The sequence below is a fragment of the Malaya genurostris genome, chromosome 3 (assembly GCF_030247185.1).
Source record: "Malaya genurostris strain Urasoe2022 chromosome 3, Malgen_1.1, whole genome shotgun sequence".
Lineage (NCBI taxonomy): Eukaryota > Metazoa > Arthropoda > Insecta > Diptera > Culicidae > Malaya > Malaya genurostris.
This window is the reverse complement of record NC_080572.1, coordinates 144,761,597-144,779,123: the sequence shown is the minus strand read 5'-3', so window position 1 is coordinate 144,779,123 and position 17,527 is coordinate 144,761,597. Positions and strand designations below refer to the sequence as shown.

At 33.5% G+C, this 17,527-nt stretch overlaps 1 protein-coding gene across 6 annotated transcripts in view; it reads left to right on the top strand.

The window, feature by feature from the left end:
- Positions 1-277: 277 nt before the first annotated feature.
- Positions 278-17,527, top strand: part of LOC131437131 (uncharacterized) — a 291,169-nt gene continuing 273,919 nt past the window's right edge. For 2 of the 6 annotated variants that reach the window (XR_009230718.1, XM_058606295.1), the window contains exon 1: positions 301-530. The gene's annotated coding sequence lies outside the window, so the exon portion shown is untranslated. Of the gene's footprint in view, positions 531-647; positions 669-17,527 lie in introns of those variants that run through there. The other 4 variants (XM_058606296.1, XR_009230717.1, XM_058606299.1 and 1 more) reach the window with 4 other exon arrangements.

Genomic DNA, 17,527 nt, shown 5'->3' with positions numbered 1-17,527 from the left:
TTTACTAAAAGTTATTGAAAACAGTCAGTTTTGTGCAAATAGCTCTGCATGCTTGTATATTATACGGAAAATGTAATTGATTTAATTTTTTTTTGTGTGGAATGAACCCTCTTCTTCACCAAGACACAATATAACTGTATTAATTTAATTATATTGTACACAATCTTTTCGATTAAATTAATATTAATGCCATCGGCATATTAGAGCTTTGTGCCTTTTTAAATGTATTGTTTAATGAAAAAATCATAGTATTTTATAATCCACGAAAATCCCCAATATTGTTTGCAATAAATATGCAAGCTTCAAAACACAAGTTCAAATATTTCTCTAACATTTAATACTATACAAATGTATTTGTGTTACATGCAGAAGGAAGAGAAAAGAAAGCCGGAAATTGGGTCATCGTATATAAAGCAAGTTCAAGGCAAATGCGGTTTCAGATATTTCTTATTAGCCACATAGATAGCAGGTGTTGTCGAGGAGTGTTGTGCGCAAATTGTTAAATCTTGTTGGAAATTTCGATACATCAGGTGAGAGATGAAGTTATCATTATAAAGAGTTTCTTTTAAAAAAAGTTGTAGTAGTGACTATTTTATTTCATCGTAAAAAAATCAAATATAGAATGTCTGTTTTGGAGATCGTGTTTGTGACGCATATTCTACTTTAATGTATGTGAAAAACGGTGAAAGTAATATACAGTTATCAAACAACAGGTTGAAATGTATAAGAATTTTGGCAGCAAAAAAATATAAAATATATATAATATATATATATATATATATATATATATATATATATATATATATATATATATATATATATATATATATATATATATATATATATATATATATATATATGTGTATATATATATATATATATATATATATATATATATATATATATATATATATATATATATATATATATATATATATATATATATATATTTATATATATATATATATATATATATATATATATATATATATATATATATATATATATATATATATATATATATATATATATATATATACGTATATATATATATATATATATATATATATATATATATATATATATATATATATATATATATATATATATATATATATATATATTCATCATATATGATGAAACAACACATTAGACAAATTGCAGATTAAAATGAAAATGCAGGAAAAAAATTCTGAGTATCATTACCAATTTCAAACCCACGAAGACTTATGGCAAACAATATCACTGTAATCGGCAATAATTTATTTAAAAAATACCAATTGTGTATAACTTTTCTTCGGAAAAATCATTGCCAACCATGACGAAAGAAGGAGGAATACCTGAAAATTTGGAATTATTCGGATCTTTATAATTACTTATAATTATCCGCGCAAAAAAGCGTTTTGCGCCTGCGGCCATACAATCTACATACAAGAACTATCTTTTACTCATAACGATGCAATTTTTTTTTCAAACAAACCTTTTATAATCCACTTAGTAGTGTAATAATGCTTTTCTCATATTACTTATATTTTCAAACATATCGATAGAACCTCTTGCATTTGTAAACAGTAATGTCAAATTAATAAGTTTTTTACTTATTTTGCATCGTTCCACTAAGTGACTATATCCGATACTTCCCGAACCGAAGTCGATTCGTTTAGTGAGTATCTAAATGGGGGAGGTTGGTCGAGTTGTCTTCCTTATGTTGTAGTTTTCAATTTTTATGCTTTATTTATAAATACTTCGATGAGGTTATTCATAGTTTTGTTGATAATATGCTAATCGTTAGCGTCAGGAGTTTCAGTTATCCATTAGAGATCTTTTCCATTGCTGTCCCATCGTTTTTTGTGATTCTTCTGTGGCACCAACTTATGATATTATGCGACAACAATATATTTTTACTTTAAAGTAATCTACACGCTAAGATTTATTTTCTTTGTTCGGTAATATTTTTGACCAGAACTTTCGATAATCAATAGGAATAACCGATATTTCAGCGCATGAGTTTTATTTTACAATAATTATGCAAATTTTTACCGGACGATAAGTTTAACAAATTTACGTCATTACAGAATTCTGTAAATAGACATGCAATTCATACGGTTATTTTGAAAAGTCACCGAGTACGTTAAAAATCATACCACAGATTACAGATATTTAGGCTCACATATGAACTGTGTGTAAAATTTGCTCAATCAGCGAACACTTTCAGATGTCACCACGATCGACACAAGGTGCCACCATGATTTAGGTTTCGCTTTCACTTAAGCTACAAATTTTTGGAGCAACATTCACTTCACGCTAGATTTTGGTTTGGCTGTTGGTTAAATGACAAGCTTATTTTTGTTTTATGCCGATCGAATTCTCGTGTGATTTATGCGACATGGAAATAATGTTGTCTTTAACACTTAGGGAAATCGTGTGATAAGTGTTAAAATTGTTGTAATTGGAATATTCCTATAACAGGCAGGAGGATTTTGCTATCGTTCCGTAAAACGTTTTGAAAGATCGCGGCGAACAGTATGTGGCAGTAGTGTTTTCAACGTAAAGCAAATTTGAAATTCATTCAGGATTTTGAATAAAAATTGTTTGAACCTGTATATCTGTTATCTGTGTTTATTGTATTTTGCAATTAAATTTGAGCAGAATTGCATCGATTGATTGCAGTATTTTTTAATTGTAAACTAGTCGAACAGTTCGTACTATCGAATGCTCCATCGCATGAACAGTTCGTACTACCGAATCTTCCATCAACTGAATTAAAATCTTGGAGTAATCGAAAAACATTTTCAAATAAATTATAAAAAAATACTCACGCAACGAATAACGACCATTGTTATAATCATTCTTGCAAAACCAAAAATCTTTCAACATATTTTTCGTTTACGTATTTATCAAACCATTGTTTATCATAAAAATAAATTTTCACTGGCGGTTAACAAAGATTGCAATGCGAAAAGATAGCGACAAAATGCCGCAAAGATAGAAAAACTTTCATTCGCATCGATTCAACCTCTTCGAGACCAAAAACCAGAAAAATATTTTTTTAAATTGACCGTTAAATCATAAATAAAATATACCTAAATTCCATAGTGTAATAGAAATGTAATTGAGTAACTCGTGACACCGAAAGCGCCGTATGGTGAAAAATGGGTGCGTAAATGCTCCTGGAATGTATGTATAAAGTTGCCTGCACATTTAACACAACCACCGTTGCTAATGGAAAAAAGTACACCCGTTACTCTCTCGAAGCGCTGTCTTTAAAACCTCGTGCTTCACTCGAAACATTATTGATATTAACTATAAAGTTAAACTACAACACAACATTTTTAAATCGTCTACTCTAAAAATTCGTGTTGCTGGAGAATATTACCTTTTAAATCTAAAATTGCCTTTAATTTACCAGACGATTTGTTTCTCTATTCGCTATAATGCTTGATATAAAACAAGCTTAATCTACCTAGCAGTGAGATGATACCTTTTTTTATCAATCCGCATGTGTTTTTTGCATGCATATTCTTCGGTGTGATTAGGTTTCATGAAATTGTTTTGATGGTCGTGACCTTAAATTATCTGACTATGAATCTCAACGTGTGAAAATCGATTGAGAATGAGACGTCGTCGAGTTTCAACGGGTTTTTCGGTAATTTATGTGTGGGTTTTTGGTCATTATTTACGATACTTCCTGAACTGCATTACATTTCTTTTGTAGAATTTGGAATTTATGTTCGCAGACGATTCTTAGTCTACAAAATCATTGAATTGCTAGTGTACGCACCCGAGCGGCGAGAGGGGTATTTCTTTCAATGAAACGAAGTGTCGAGACGTTTCCTTCTAACCCGTAAACTTCACTTATATTTACTTCCTTTTTTGCATTTTACACTATATTACAACACTTTCTCTGAAGCACATAAATTTTGTGCCTGCCCTAACTTCTACGTTAATCACTTCCACCGGTTAACCGACGGTCGAGCAAGGTTCTAGTTAGAGATGTCCTGCTGCACAAGCCACATCTAAGTCTAGATGGAATCTATAGTTTGCAGCACCTGCGTAACAAATGCTACACGCTATAGACTTTGGGGTGGAGTCCTTCGTCCAGTTAGTACCGTCCTGCGTTACAAGCCGATACTAAGTCTGGTCGTATGGTTAATCTGATTCCCCGCCTGCGTTACAAACAAGGAAGTAGATCGATGTGGAAAAAAAAAACAACGACGAGCTCCGGTGTTCTGGGTCCAACAGTTGAACCAAGAAGCTTCGATTAATTCAATAAACATCCTTTTTATACTCAAAATATAACTACCTAACCAAAAGCTATACATATATTCCAGCATTACGCATATCTAGATTTCACTGCTAACTCTTAACTGCGAAATGTTCTTTTCCGGCGTATTTGCCCTAAATAATTCATACTGGGCATTCTTTTGTTGACTAATTACCACTTAGCTATGGATATATATTTTCCTCATTCAGTGGTACAGTTTTTACTGACTGATGCAATATGTGAAAATAGGCATCCGTGAGCACTGCAATAACTTTACTGATATACTATCTGTACTAGCTAAGGTATAATGAAATATGATTTTTGTAAGATCTTTATGATAAGATTTCGGCCTGATCTTGATCTATGATAAAATTAGGGCTATTGCATGCCCCCTTACTTACTGAGCTTGATGATACCATCAAGTTGATCGCGCGGGTAGTAAATTGAAAGGTTGTGTTGACGGAATGTAAAACTTTTAGCCCTAAGATTGCGTTACAAAATTTTTTCGTTTCTTTTCTTTTTCTTCCATTTAAATATTATATGAATATTATTTCCATTTAAATATTATATGAATATGAATCGTTCTCTTAGGTAGCTTTGCTATGCTACCGACATCCTTCCTTCTTGCACGACCGCGATGAATAAGTTGGATGCACACGTTGGCCAGGGCTCCGATTTCTTCTACAAATAATCTCCTAATAAACTTGGATAGCTGCAACTTGTATCTAATACTCAATTGTTATCCTTTATATAATGTATTGTTTCCACCTCGTGTATATACAAATCAATTTTCGTAAACAATTGTAGGATCGTGTTTTTTTTTCATTATTTCATTTTATTTTTGTACACTCTTTCTATCAATCTAATCTATCTTTGGCAATCAACATACTATTAGCTTTCCTTTAAGGGGCTGTCCATAAAAGACGTCACGCTTTTTTTAACGATTTTTGACTCACCATCCCCCCTTTGTCACAAATTGTCACAGAAGCAAAGACCCCACTTCCCCCCTATGTCACGTGTCACGAATTCAAAATTAATAAAATTCATCTCAATAAATTCTCAATATGTATGACAAACCATACAAATATGAGGGAAAAATCGATTTATTACATGCTGTCATTAGATTAAAAAATATCCATAAATCTACAAAATCATCGGAAGTAATTTATTAATATAAATTATATAAATTAACAAAAGTATTTGGTTGGAATTGATGAAACATTTAAATCATCTGTTTTAGTCCTCCCAGGGTTACACAGATATATTATTGTTTTAGGTAATGAATAATATTTCCGTAGTGTAGCTTACAGGGCTGAGAAAAGAAAAACCAACACCTCATCAAAACGAGATCACTGCCGGAGAATCTTTTCATTATTAGTTGATCAGTGAAAGTTCAATCATTGGATGATTCGATAAACTTTTATGTTGGTGGAGTAAAATCACATATGATCAAGATAAGACATGACATGTTCTACGTCTGAAATCGTTGATCTCCCGTCCTTTTTCAAATTAAGTATAATTGAATAAACTGCATCAGAATCAGATAAGAGAAATTCTTATGATATACTATTATCATTGCTAGAAAATCAAATTACTGAAAAAATTGTCAGTGCACATCTTAAGTTAAACTGTTTGAAGGCATCTTTTTCTTTTTTACTCATATTAGGCAAAATTTATAAATTTCGCTAATTTACTCGCTCCTCCGTGCACTTTTGCTGATCACAACAGAAATGATTTCCTGCATCACTCATTTCCGAATTTATAAGAAAAAGCTTTTATATCTTCAAATACACGTTTTCCTATAGAATGTAAACGTTTATTGTGGAGATTTTTTCAGTAAATAGGGCAAAGCAGTAATATAATTAGGTATTTCAAAAATGCGCTCATTGAAAATATTGGACGTCACATTCCAAAAACCTCCCCCCCCTCTCCCCTGTCACAAAAAGTCACGTTTTATGAAACACCCTCCTCCCCCTTGCGGCGTGACGTCTTTTATGGACAGCCCCTAACCTGTAAAAGTAGAACGTTTCGTTAGAGTTGTGGCATGGGAAGATTGTTGCAGGTGTCTGTTTTTTTTTGTAAATCTTTTGTTTCTGCTCAAATTATTATACTTTTTTTCATTGGTTCTGCAACTCGCTTCCATGCGATATTTCAGCTCATCTTACCATGAATGCTGCCTACACATTGCTTATCTCTGTCCATCGACTTGTTTTTCCTTCATTTGCCTCTGGTAATTGCTACCTTCCATCTTTTTGTTTGGTTTTTGCTTTTCATTCAGGTCGAATGGTCAGTTCCATGCCGCAACTATTCCCCCTTCTTACTGAGGTGTGTTTTCGGCGGTCTATATTGATCTGAAAACATACTTAGATTTGTCTTTTAGATTAATTTGAACACAAATTGTGAATAAATCCGATATATACGTTAGTATACATTGTAAAGTGGTTTATTGATTTCTTTTATGTTCACATATGAATTGTATTTCCCTTCATCCTTTCAACACGTATTTTTTTTAATCTTCAGTATTATTAATTAATTCCCTATGGATTTGATTTATGTATTATCCCTTTATACGACTTTGTACGATTCGTTGAGTGTTGTATTTATTTTGTCATAAAAAATTTGAGATTTCAAATAAAATCCGATTTTCAGGTTCATATTCTTGTTTCATTACGATTGCCTGTCTTGTTTGAGTATTGAGAATTATCACAAAATTTGATTTCATATTGCCATTCCGTTCAAATAGTGCGCACTTTCTTTTCATTCTGGGGTCCGGCTCCCCTTGTCCACACACACTTGTTTCCACACTCATACTGACGAAATTGCTAAAATACCTTTATGGCATAGGAATCATATGTTGGCCAACGTCGTTTTGGTATTCGTTACTCTGTCCACTAGTTTCTTATATCTTCCTCATTTTGTTGTCCTCTAACGTTTAGTCGTATTCTAATTCCATTACGTCATTGTTGAATTTTATTTTTCATTATATTAGTTTAATGTCTAACTATGAATCAATATATTTGTGCTGACCTAATGTTTATCATGTCATTTTATTTTGAATACATAAAACCTATGAAAAAAAAATCCCGTTTGAGTATCCCCTTTTAGTTCTATCCCATCATCCTTTTACTACTACTACTTGAAATTGTTTCCCTTGTATTAAGTTTGCTTTCCATTGTAAGCAAAAATGTTTTTCATAATTCTCTCTTTTGTGATATTTTATTGTTATCTTTTTATTGTTATTCCACTGATTTTCATGCATGGATTGTTTCTTTTTTCACATAACTTCTTTCGTAATCCATAGATCCATCCGAGTTGATTTTTAGTTCCCATTTGGTTTTCATACTGCATACTAAGTTAACATCTTGACAACATTGATTTTGTTTTATTTTGTTTTAATCTAGTTTTTTTATAATGTTTTTTTTCTGTTTTTGTAACATGTCATAGCCATAATGCAGCTTTGAATTTTCCCATTCTTTTCTAAATACCTGTATATTGTTTTACGTATCCTAGTTTTTCAATACAGATTATTTCTCCTTTGATACTTTTAACCCGATTTCTTCAATATTTTGGTCGTTTCACTAGTCGTACAGCTTTAAATAACTTTTGTCCGGTTTTACATTAACTTATCTACACTTTTATGTTGCATATTCAAACAACATCGCTTTGTCGAATATATTTTTCGCTAATAATTTTCATATTTTGTTTACTTGAATTTCATCTTGATTTTGTGTTCCAAAATCTCATACTTGGTTTAAAAGTCTTTCTTTTGTTACACTTTTTCATGACTAATAAACTTCAATTCGATCTTTATCCTATTATTTCGTGCTGCCATTTGTATATTGTCTTATAATATGCTAATTTTTATTGTTTATTTGTATTTTTGTTTGTAAACAGCATTCAGTATTCTTATACAGTTATACTGGATTAAAGGTTATCTTCTCAGTTAAAATTATATTTATATTTATTTTTAAAAGATTTCGAGTGATTACGAGTTTTGTTTTTTTTCATCGATCATTCGGTATATCTTTTCAATCGATTATTATGGATCTTCTCAAGACTGTTCCCATTTTTAATTGTAGTTGTTTGTTCACTAGGTAGAGCGACTACTTCATATGGTCCTCTCCAAAGTGATTGTAATTTTTGGCCTGCGCCTGTGGGATTGGCTTTGACTAACACTAAGTCCCCCCACATTGGTTGCCATTCGTTTGAGTTTTTATCATACAGCTCCTTACGTTTTTCCTTTGACTTAATTAAATTTTCTCGTTCTTGATGATGCAATCGCTTGAATGATGATCGCATTTCATCCACATAATCTTCATAGTACATTCCATCATTGTTATATTTGTACATTGAATTAGGAATATTTGCTCGTTTCCCATGTAGTAACTCAAACGGAGTGTAACCCGTTGATGCGTTAAGGTGAAATGTAGCGGAATGCGAAAATCGCGTTTTTGATCAATTATTCAAAAACTAGACCGATTTTCGAAAAACCAAAAACACTTAAGTTTTCGAAATCAAATTTATCATAACTAAGTATTCTTATAATTTTGAAATTTTGCTTTGCCGAGCCGTAATTGGTTTTTGAAATGTATAAACGGTAACTGTTCCGTTCCACGTGGATGATTTTAGAACTGAAAAGTAGTGTTTGTAGCAGAATTTCACAAAGAATCTGCAAATGCAACTCAAAATTATAAAATTTTAGCTAAAACAACCGAAATTTGAAAAAGTTTACATAAACTTTTCCGCATATTTTTTATTGCTTGCGCGCTGCTGTTTCGTATTGAGGTGGTGTGAGAAATGCACGGTGGCATTATATCGTGAGCAAAAATTACATGTAAAATTATGACGCGAATTTATGCAGCATTGGGTTTTGTGTTGAAATAAAAACGAGTTGAATACAATAAAATGGGTATTGTAAGAAATTGTTTATTTTCTAAGTAACTGTCATTTATAATGCTAATAATGTCCAATTCTGTTGAGTTCAATGCATTGATGTTGCTGAAGCAATAAAACTTGGCTGTGTGATATCGTATAACAGGTATTATTTTAGATTGTAGCAATTTTTATAGCAAAACTATAACTTCATCATTGACAAGCTACTGAAAGAAATACAAACCAAGTATTATCGTGATATAAACAATGTGATAAACATTGATAAACAACAGGCATATACATGGTTATCAAGTTGGTTAATACAAATACATATAACCTCATGTTAGTCATTCATAATTACTCATGATTTATAGCTCTAGTGTAAGAGTAATCACTAGCAATAACGATTGTATTAGCATATATTCAAAGTGTGAAGGATTCAATTTACAAGCCAATATAACGAGAGGTAAACCCACTGCTCTCAATCATTGAAAAAAGTTCTTGTTTCTATGTGTCCGTTTTTCTTGGTATGCTTTGTGCGACGGTTCGTTCAACTGAAGCGGATAAAATTTTGCGCGCATTTTATGACGCTACATTTCACCTTAATCGTAGTGTTATATTAAAATGTAAAAAATGGTAAAAGTTGGTCCCATATTTTATTATCGTTACCCACATATTGTCTAAGATATGTTTTTTATTTTCGATTTGATCTTTCGACGAGGTTTGCCTGCGGATGATATGTACTAGTAGTAATTTTCTTAATTTTTCAAATTTTACAGATATTTTTCATTAATGAACTAACAAAATTGGATGCATTATCCGTTACTAATTCAGCGGGTTTCTCAAATCTACATATATAGTTATTTACAAAAGTTTGAGCAACCGTGGAACTCTCTTGGTTTTCCATCGGTGCTACAACTAAATATCTAGTCAGATCGTCTTGCATAACAAGGCCATATTTGTTACCCCAGTCAGAATCTGGGAGTACTACTATATCCATGTACAGCTTTTCGAATGGTTCCAATGATGTCGTAGTAATTTTCATTGGAATTTTATTTGAACGGCTAATTTTATTCTTCTGACAAGAATCACATTGTCTTACATAATTTTCGATATCTTTTCGCATATTAGTCCATTGTAATAGTGGACTCATACGCTCTGCCATTCGTTTACTTCCAACATGTCCACCTAAAGGAGCATCGTGGAACTCTTTCAATAAAGTTTCGCGATCTTTTTCTGGCACTTTTATTTTCCTCCGTAGGCCGGATGCCTTCCTTGTCAATTACATGACCTAAGTATTTTATTTCTGTTTTCAAAATTTTCCTGGCTCGACTTTCAAATTATGTCGGCGCAATGCCCTTAAAACTTTGCACAAGTTATCATTATGTTCTTCAATAGTCGAACCAAAAACAATTATGTCGTCCAAGTAGACTATAGCTTTCACGTCATTTATTTCATACAACACTGTATTCATTAATCGCTGAAAAGTGGATGGACTATTTCATAAACCTATAGGCATTCTTGTGAACTCAAAGTGGCCTTTTGGAGTTGAAAACGCTGCCTTGGCAGCATCTTTTGGGTTAATGGGTACTTGGTAAAATCCCGATTTTAAATCCAAATTGGAAAAATATTTACTGTTTCCGAGATTATCTAAAATCTCGTCGATTAGTTGAATTGGGTATACAAATGGCTTTGTTATTAAATTTAAAGCCCTAAAGTCAACCACAATTCTGTATTTCTTGTTGCCAAACAGAGATGGCATTTCACCAGAGTTATACACGCTAGAGTCAGATTTTTGCCACACCGAGGGTGCAAAAAACGAATCACCGCACAAAGAGGAAAGCGCACTTCTTCTCAGTGTCGAATAGACAGCATTTGAGTGTGTGCTTGTGGTTAAAGCAGCTGGCGCGAGTGAAATACATTCTCTTCGCATGAATCGTTCACACGCGCTCTCGTCTAAATACACCCAAGTGACCACTGGCGCGTGATGGTGAGCGAACACTTCTGTGAACCTCAATTAATAGAGAGTAGATCTGGCCTTGCTATGAAAAATTTGCAAGGAAAACCGAAAATTTTACGATAAATTGTTTTATTTTGCTGATTTTGCGTATCCACGCTTCATCTACGAAAACCATACAGCAGAGTGCTCACCGGCGTGTACACCTCTGTGAAAGTATCTGCATCCACCTCAGAGAATTTATTAGCTAATGCTCTAGCACTTTGGTGCGATTCAGTGGAAGAGGTAAAAGGAAATAAACAAACGCACTCATGATGCGTGCACACTTACACAACAGTGGTGTATAAATGTGAAAGAGAAGAGCTCTCGTTGAAGTTGTCAGTGCGAGGGGAGAAATTTTGCTTGCTCTTCGTCACACAGAGGAGATAGACATCTCTGTTGCCAAATTCATCGTCCTTCTTAGGAACACATAAGACTGCACGGAACCATGTTTTTAGTGGCTTCAGGAAATCTGTATTGCCGTATATTGATAGGTACGTTTGAAGTAGTTTCAATTTCATGTACCGCTGCATCGGTGATAGTTAATTTATTCCCCTTCAAATAGAAGACATCGCTATACGTTGACATAATTCTCTCTATGCCTACAAAGTTTTCTCTTTTCAAGTGATCTGTATTCAACGTTTCCAGTACTTTATCTGTCCGGTTCTGACCAGTTGTTTGACCGTATCTTTTATTTTCCGTTAAACTCAGGTCTTGATTTGATTCTAAATCCAGTAAATATAAATCTTCCTCGTCGCAATATCTATCTAACAAATCTTGTTCTTTTTCATTAGTAATGTTAGTTCCACAAAAGGGAAGCATACTAACTGAACGATCGTCATTGTTGTATATTTCATTGTTGTTTTAAGGCACAACATTAATGTTTTCATTTTTATTCACTTTTTGGTTTGTTTCATGTTTATCATGCTTTGATATACCGCGCTTGAAGACTTCAGCATTTACGATGATTAATTCATTTTTGTCATTCTCCACATAATTTTTAATACTATAACTCTCGCTACTTGTTGATTTATTTATGTAACAATTGTTGTTACATGTGGATTTAGCTGCGCTTTTTGACAACTTTTTTGGCTTCTGTTTATTATCACAAACTACTTTGTTTGCTTCATCATTCATGCGGTTTGATATTTCAATGTTGACCTCATTTTTATTTGCAGCAAGCGTTCCATAATTCTCAGCTCTGTTGAAATTTTCTTTTTCCGATATTGGGATATATTCTGTTTTAATGTACTCGTTTGGTACCCTTAAGCATATGTACTCGAAATTCTGAGTGACATAAGTTGTATATATCTTTAAAAACTCTGCTCCAATGATTCCAGGAACACATAAATCTTTTGCTATGTAAAACCTAACTCTGTATTGAGTTTTTCCAATAATCAACGTGATTTTCACTGATCCAATAGTCTGTGATTGAGTTCCATCAAAGCTTGCATTGTATAAACTATCTTTACAGTTTATTTCCTCTGCTCCTATTTTCGCAACAGTATCCCATCTCATCACGTTATAAAAGGCTCCAGTATCGAACATATATTTAATTTTTTCATTCGGTCTATTTACTGAAGCAATTCTCAATAAAAATTGATTGTTTTTAGTTCAATTTATTTTCAACAATTCATGTGGTTGTATACTTTCTTACAATTGCCCTGTGTAATTTTTTGTCGTTTCTGTATACTGCCTACCCTGTGAACTAATTTTGGTTTGGTCATCCGCTTGGTATATTTCCTGTACCTTGACATTGTTGCCTGCCTCGTATTTTGAGACTCGGTTTTCCTGTTTCTGATGAGTTTCATACGATTCCGTTTTTGGTTCGAATGCGAGAGGTATTTTCCGTAAGCATATCCACCCTCGGTCATTGTGCATACTAAGCACATACTTATTCATAAATCTTATTCCCAAAATACCACCTGGAGTCAAATTTTCCACTACGTCGAATTTCGTTTGGAAAATTCTTCCTGCGATGATAAAATTTAGTTCTACGGTACCTAATGTTTTTCTAACAGTACCTGTTACCCCAGAATATTCTATGACTTCGTTTCCATTAATGGTATATGCTCCCATGAACTCTTCGTTTCGTCTACTTATCATGTTGCCACTTGCTCCTGTGTCTACTAGGAAACTCATTTCGTTATTAGGTCTGGTTGCCGATCTCAATAACATCATAAATTCGTAGTCTTTTGTGTTATGTAGTTTAACCCATATCCCTTCTGGACGTTTTTCCTTGAAATTATTTGCGTTCGAATATCTAGATGCTTCATATCTCCTTCGATCAGGCACATTTCTGGTTCTGATATTATGATCATATCTTCGCAATATGTTTCTATAACTGTATGTCATGCAGTTTACCCACAGTTGTTTTGCATTATATTTTAAGTGTTTACTATCAAAATTGCTATCTTCGATCAAGCACCTGTCGTTACGACAAAATTCGTTGTGTAAATTTCGGTTGTATTTATGGGAATTTTCAATTTGTTCCTCTGGATAACATTTATATTTGTTGTTTGGACAGAGTTTTGGTTTATCAATTGCATGGTATGATAGCAGCCGATTTTCAATATTTGTTAATATATAGCTGATTTTCGCCTCCTCTTTTAGGAATCTTATTAATTCTTGAAACTTAAGGTGCTGTGATTTTTTGCTATTTGCATTAAGTTTTTATTCGATAATTCTGCTATAAAATGAATCGTTATTGCTCTTTCTGCGAAGGATTTTTGTACTTCCTCCGTGCCTTGATTCCCTTGTTGAGCGTCAATAAATTCCATTATTTGTAACGCTCTTTCAGCGTACTCTTCAAAAGATTCTCCATATTTTTGTTCGAGAATTTCGATCCTGATAAGAATCTCTTCTACTGAAACTTTTATTGCAAATTGATCTCTCAAATTTTGGAACACATCATTTATTGTGTTGGCTCTTATTCTATTATTAAAAGTTTCGGCATTTCCTTTTAATTTCGTAAGTATCACATTTGCTAAACGTTTTTCATTCGCACCTTGCGGGATTTGCTCCGTGTGATGCTTTCGGATTAAGAACCAGAGTGTTTGACTGGTTTTCCAATAATGAATGTGTGTTCCAAAAATGAATTTTCATTTCTACTTATCTCTATCCGTACAATTATTCTTACCGTAACTTATTGTTTCCTACCGGACGTACCTGGAGCGGGAGAAATCGGAAAAACTATAGAGAGGGAGAGAATGTCATACTAATGGAGAAGGACTGATAAAAACGTTCACAGTTGTGGCCCAGCTGTGATGTCATAGATTTGGTTATCGACCTCCGCTTTATGCAGGGCAAGCAATCACGAAATATATTGCTAGCTGCCTGTGCGGTGGACTTAGGTCGAGGTAAATGCGATACGCGCATTTCTGTAAGGTTTATGACCGGGATATCCAAATACGTGGAAATGTCGTATTTGGTTTGGGATTGAATGTAAACTGTACTTAGAATGGAACATGCTAGGATGGGATAATTTGTTATATTACACCTTCACCCTTCGGGAGATGAATGTAACGAAGTGGAATTTGATGGTGACGGTTTTGATGGTGACATTAGATCCAGTGTGCTAAAAAATTTTGCTCTGCCAAGTTGATCTAGAATAGTATCAATTCTTGGTAGCGGAAATTTATCCGCGAGAAGTTTTTTGTTTAGCTGTCTGAAGTCAACAACTAAACGCCATTTTTTTTAGTTATCCTCACCCTTCTTTGGTACTAGTAGGATGGGATTATTATAAGCAGATATGGAAGGTTCGATAATCTTTTCGTTTAGCATTTTATATACCTGCCCATCAATTTCGTTTTTCTGTGAATGAATCATTTTATAGTTAGGGATATAGACTGGTACGTTATCAGTCAGTTCTATATCCTGGGTATAAAAATTGTTGTTAGTAAGTGGCTCATTTTGTAGACAGAAAATGTGGTTGTAATTGTTTATAAGTTTTTTAAAATCGTTTGCTGCGTAGAATGGTACATCCGAATTTTCTATGCTTTTTAAAATTTCATTTGTACGTTGCTCTTTGTTGTTATCGTGTTTATAATTTTCTAAAGGTTCTAGTTTTAGGTTGAGATTATTGGTGCTTAAATTAACGGTTGAGTCTGTGGTGTTCAAAATTTTAATAAAAGTGTTTTCTGGTGATATGATAGTACTTCCACAGAACACACCAGGGGTCAATTCCTGTTAAACTATCATCATATCTTTGTTAATTTTGAGATTGTGAAGTTGTCTTATTACTTCACACCTTGGTGGTATAATATATTTTTGGTAAATTGTATCTTCAATTGGTAATGAAATAATATTATAAATTTTGAAATTTAGCATCCAACATTCGTAATCAATGATGCACTTATGAGAAGAGAGGAAATCTCTTTCCAAAATGCCATCAGTAAGGAATGGAAAGTTGTTATCTACTATGTGGAAAGTGTGGTTGGTAACAAATCCATTGCCAAAATTAAATTCTGTTGTGGTTGTTGCCAAAGTTTCGGTTGAAATGATTGTTATGCCAGTAATTTTTATTTTATTATTAGCGTCTAGTGGGTGGTTATTATTTACTTTGTTGATTTTCATGACGGAGATGTCCGCTCCGGAATCTAATAAAAAGTTGCACAATGAATTAGCCACTTGTACATAAATTTTTACAAAATTTGATGCACAGATGTTCATTGAATACATCTTCCTAAAAAAAATTTGTGGTGGTGTTTGAGCATTGTTAGAATTATTCGGAATAACAGTAATATTACCATTGGGTTGTGCATTCGGGGCTGCATGTTGATTATTCGGTTGTTCTGGTTGTACGAGGAGCATTCGAGGGTTTCGATTATTATAAGCTCCGCGACTGTAACCTCTGTTATTGTAATTATGCCAATTTTGTCTGTTTGAATTAAAATTGTTTCGGTATGTGTTGCGGTAGTTTTGGTGTCCTCTGTAATTAGTTCTGCTATTATTATAGTTATTGTAATGTCCGGGGTGCCCATTGCGATGTAAGTATTGTCCACCAGACGTATTTGGTCTTCCACGCCCGCGACTAGTGTGTCGTATGGTACAAATTTGAGCAGCGTTGCTCGTTTCTGTAGTGTTCTCTCTTACCTTTTGGGTTGCTGCATTAATGTCAGCAAAATTGCCCGCTTTTAGTATGATTTTTATTTCTTCGGACGTTACTCCTTTAATAAGAGAGTTTAGTTCGCTTTTGGTTGCTAACGAGTTAGCCGTCTGCTCAGGGACTCCCTGAGCTAGATAGGTACATTTTGGCCGTAATGTAAGGTTTTCAATTTCTTCGCATAATTCACTGATTTTAGTGCTTTTCACCTGATTCAATTTAGCTACTATGGAGTCCGGGGACTCACTTACTTTACAGCGTCTTTCGACGCCGTCTGCTAACGCTTGTAGCGTATCGCAGTTTCCTAGCCCTAGCCGGACTTTACCGGTTAGTCTAGTTTTAACGAATTTTAATGCCGTTGCTAGTTGGTTTGCTGGTGTCAGTTCAACCAGTAAACCTACGGCGTCTGTAAACGATGATAATGAGTCTGCTGAGCCATCGTACATGGGTACGATGGCAGTCGCCTGCTTCACGTCAAATATTGCGTCGGTCATTGTCTTCCCTTTGTTTGAATCTATACCTAGACTACGTAATTTTTGGGTAATTATTTTATTTACTTCGTAATTCCACGACCGGGAGTTTTTTACAAGTATATGAAATTCTTCGTTCGGTATTTCGTCTTCCTTTTCTATTAAAAACAGCTCAAACCCTGTGAACGCCTCAGCGCACTTCCTTCTTTTTGACTCTAACAATTCTCTAGATATGGGTGTGTTTACTGCCTTTTTGCAGTAGGTATAAAGACTTTTTAATGTTTCATAGTTATTCATCACCTAGCTAATTTAAAACTCACTAAAGTACGCGTAAATGCATTTTAATTAGTTTATATGTGTACTACCAACAAATGATTTTAAGCATCAGAATAACTGCTTGCCATAGCACTTAAATCTAACTTATTTTCATATCTATTTCAAGCACTTGTCTCACCTGGTTGACATCGCCCGTTACTTCCTACCTTTTTTAATACACTAATGTTTCTTTTTACACGGTATTTTTTCGCACGTTTTTTTTATACACGGCTTTTTTCACACGGATTCCGGAATTAACACAGTTTTTATTTACGCGGTTTTCGCAATTAACACGGTTTCTGATGAGAGTTTAAAAAGCACTATCATTTGTTTTTTGAGAAAAATTTAAAAAAGAGGAACAGGTTATCTGTAAGAAAACGATTTTGAGAGCTAATTTGAAAGTTAACTAAAATCATTCACCTAGCAATTCACGAGATCATTGACCGTCGTTCCATAAAATGAATTATCAGTCTTCAGGTTTTGAATCCCTGTCGTAAATTACTTCC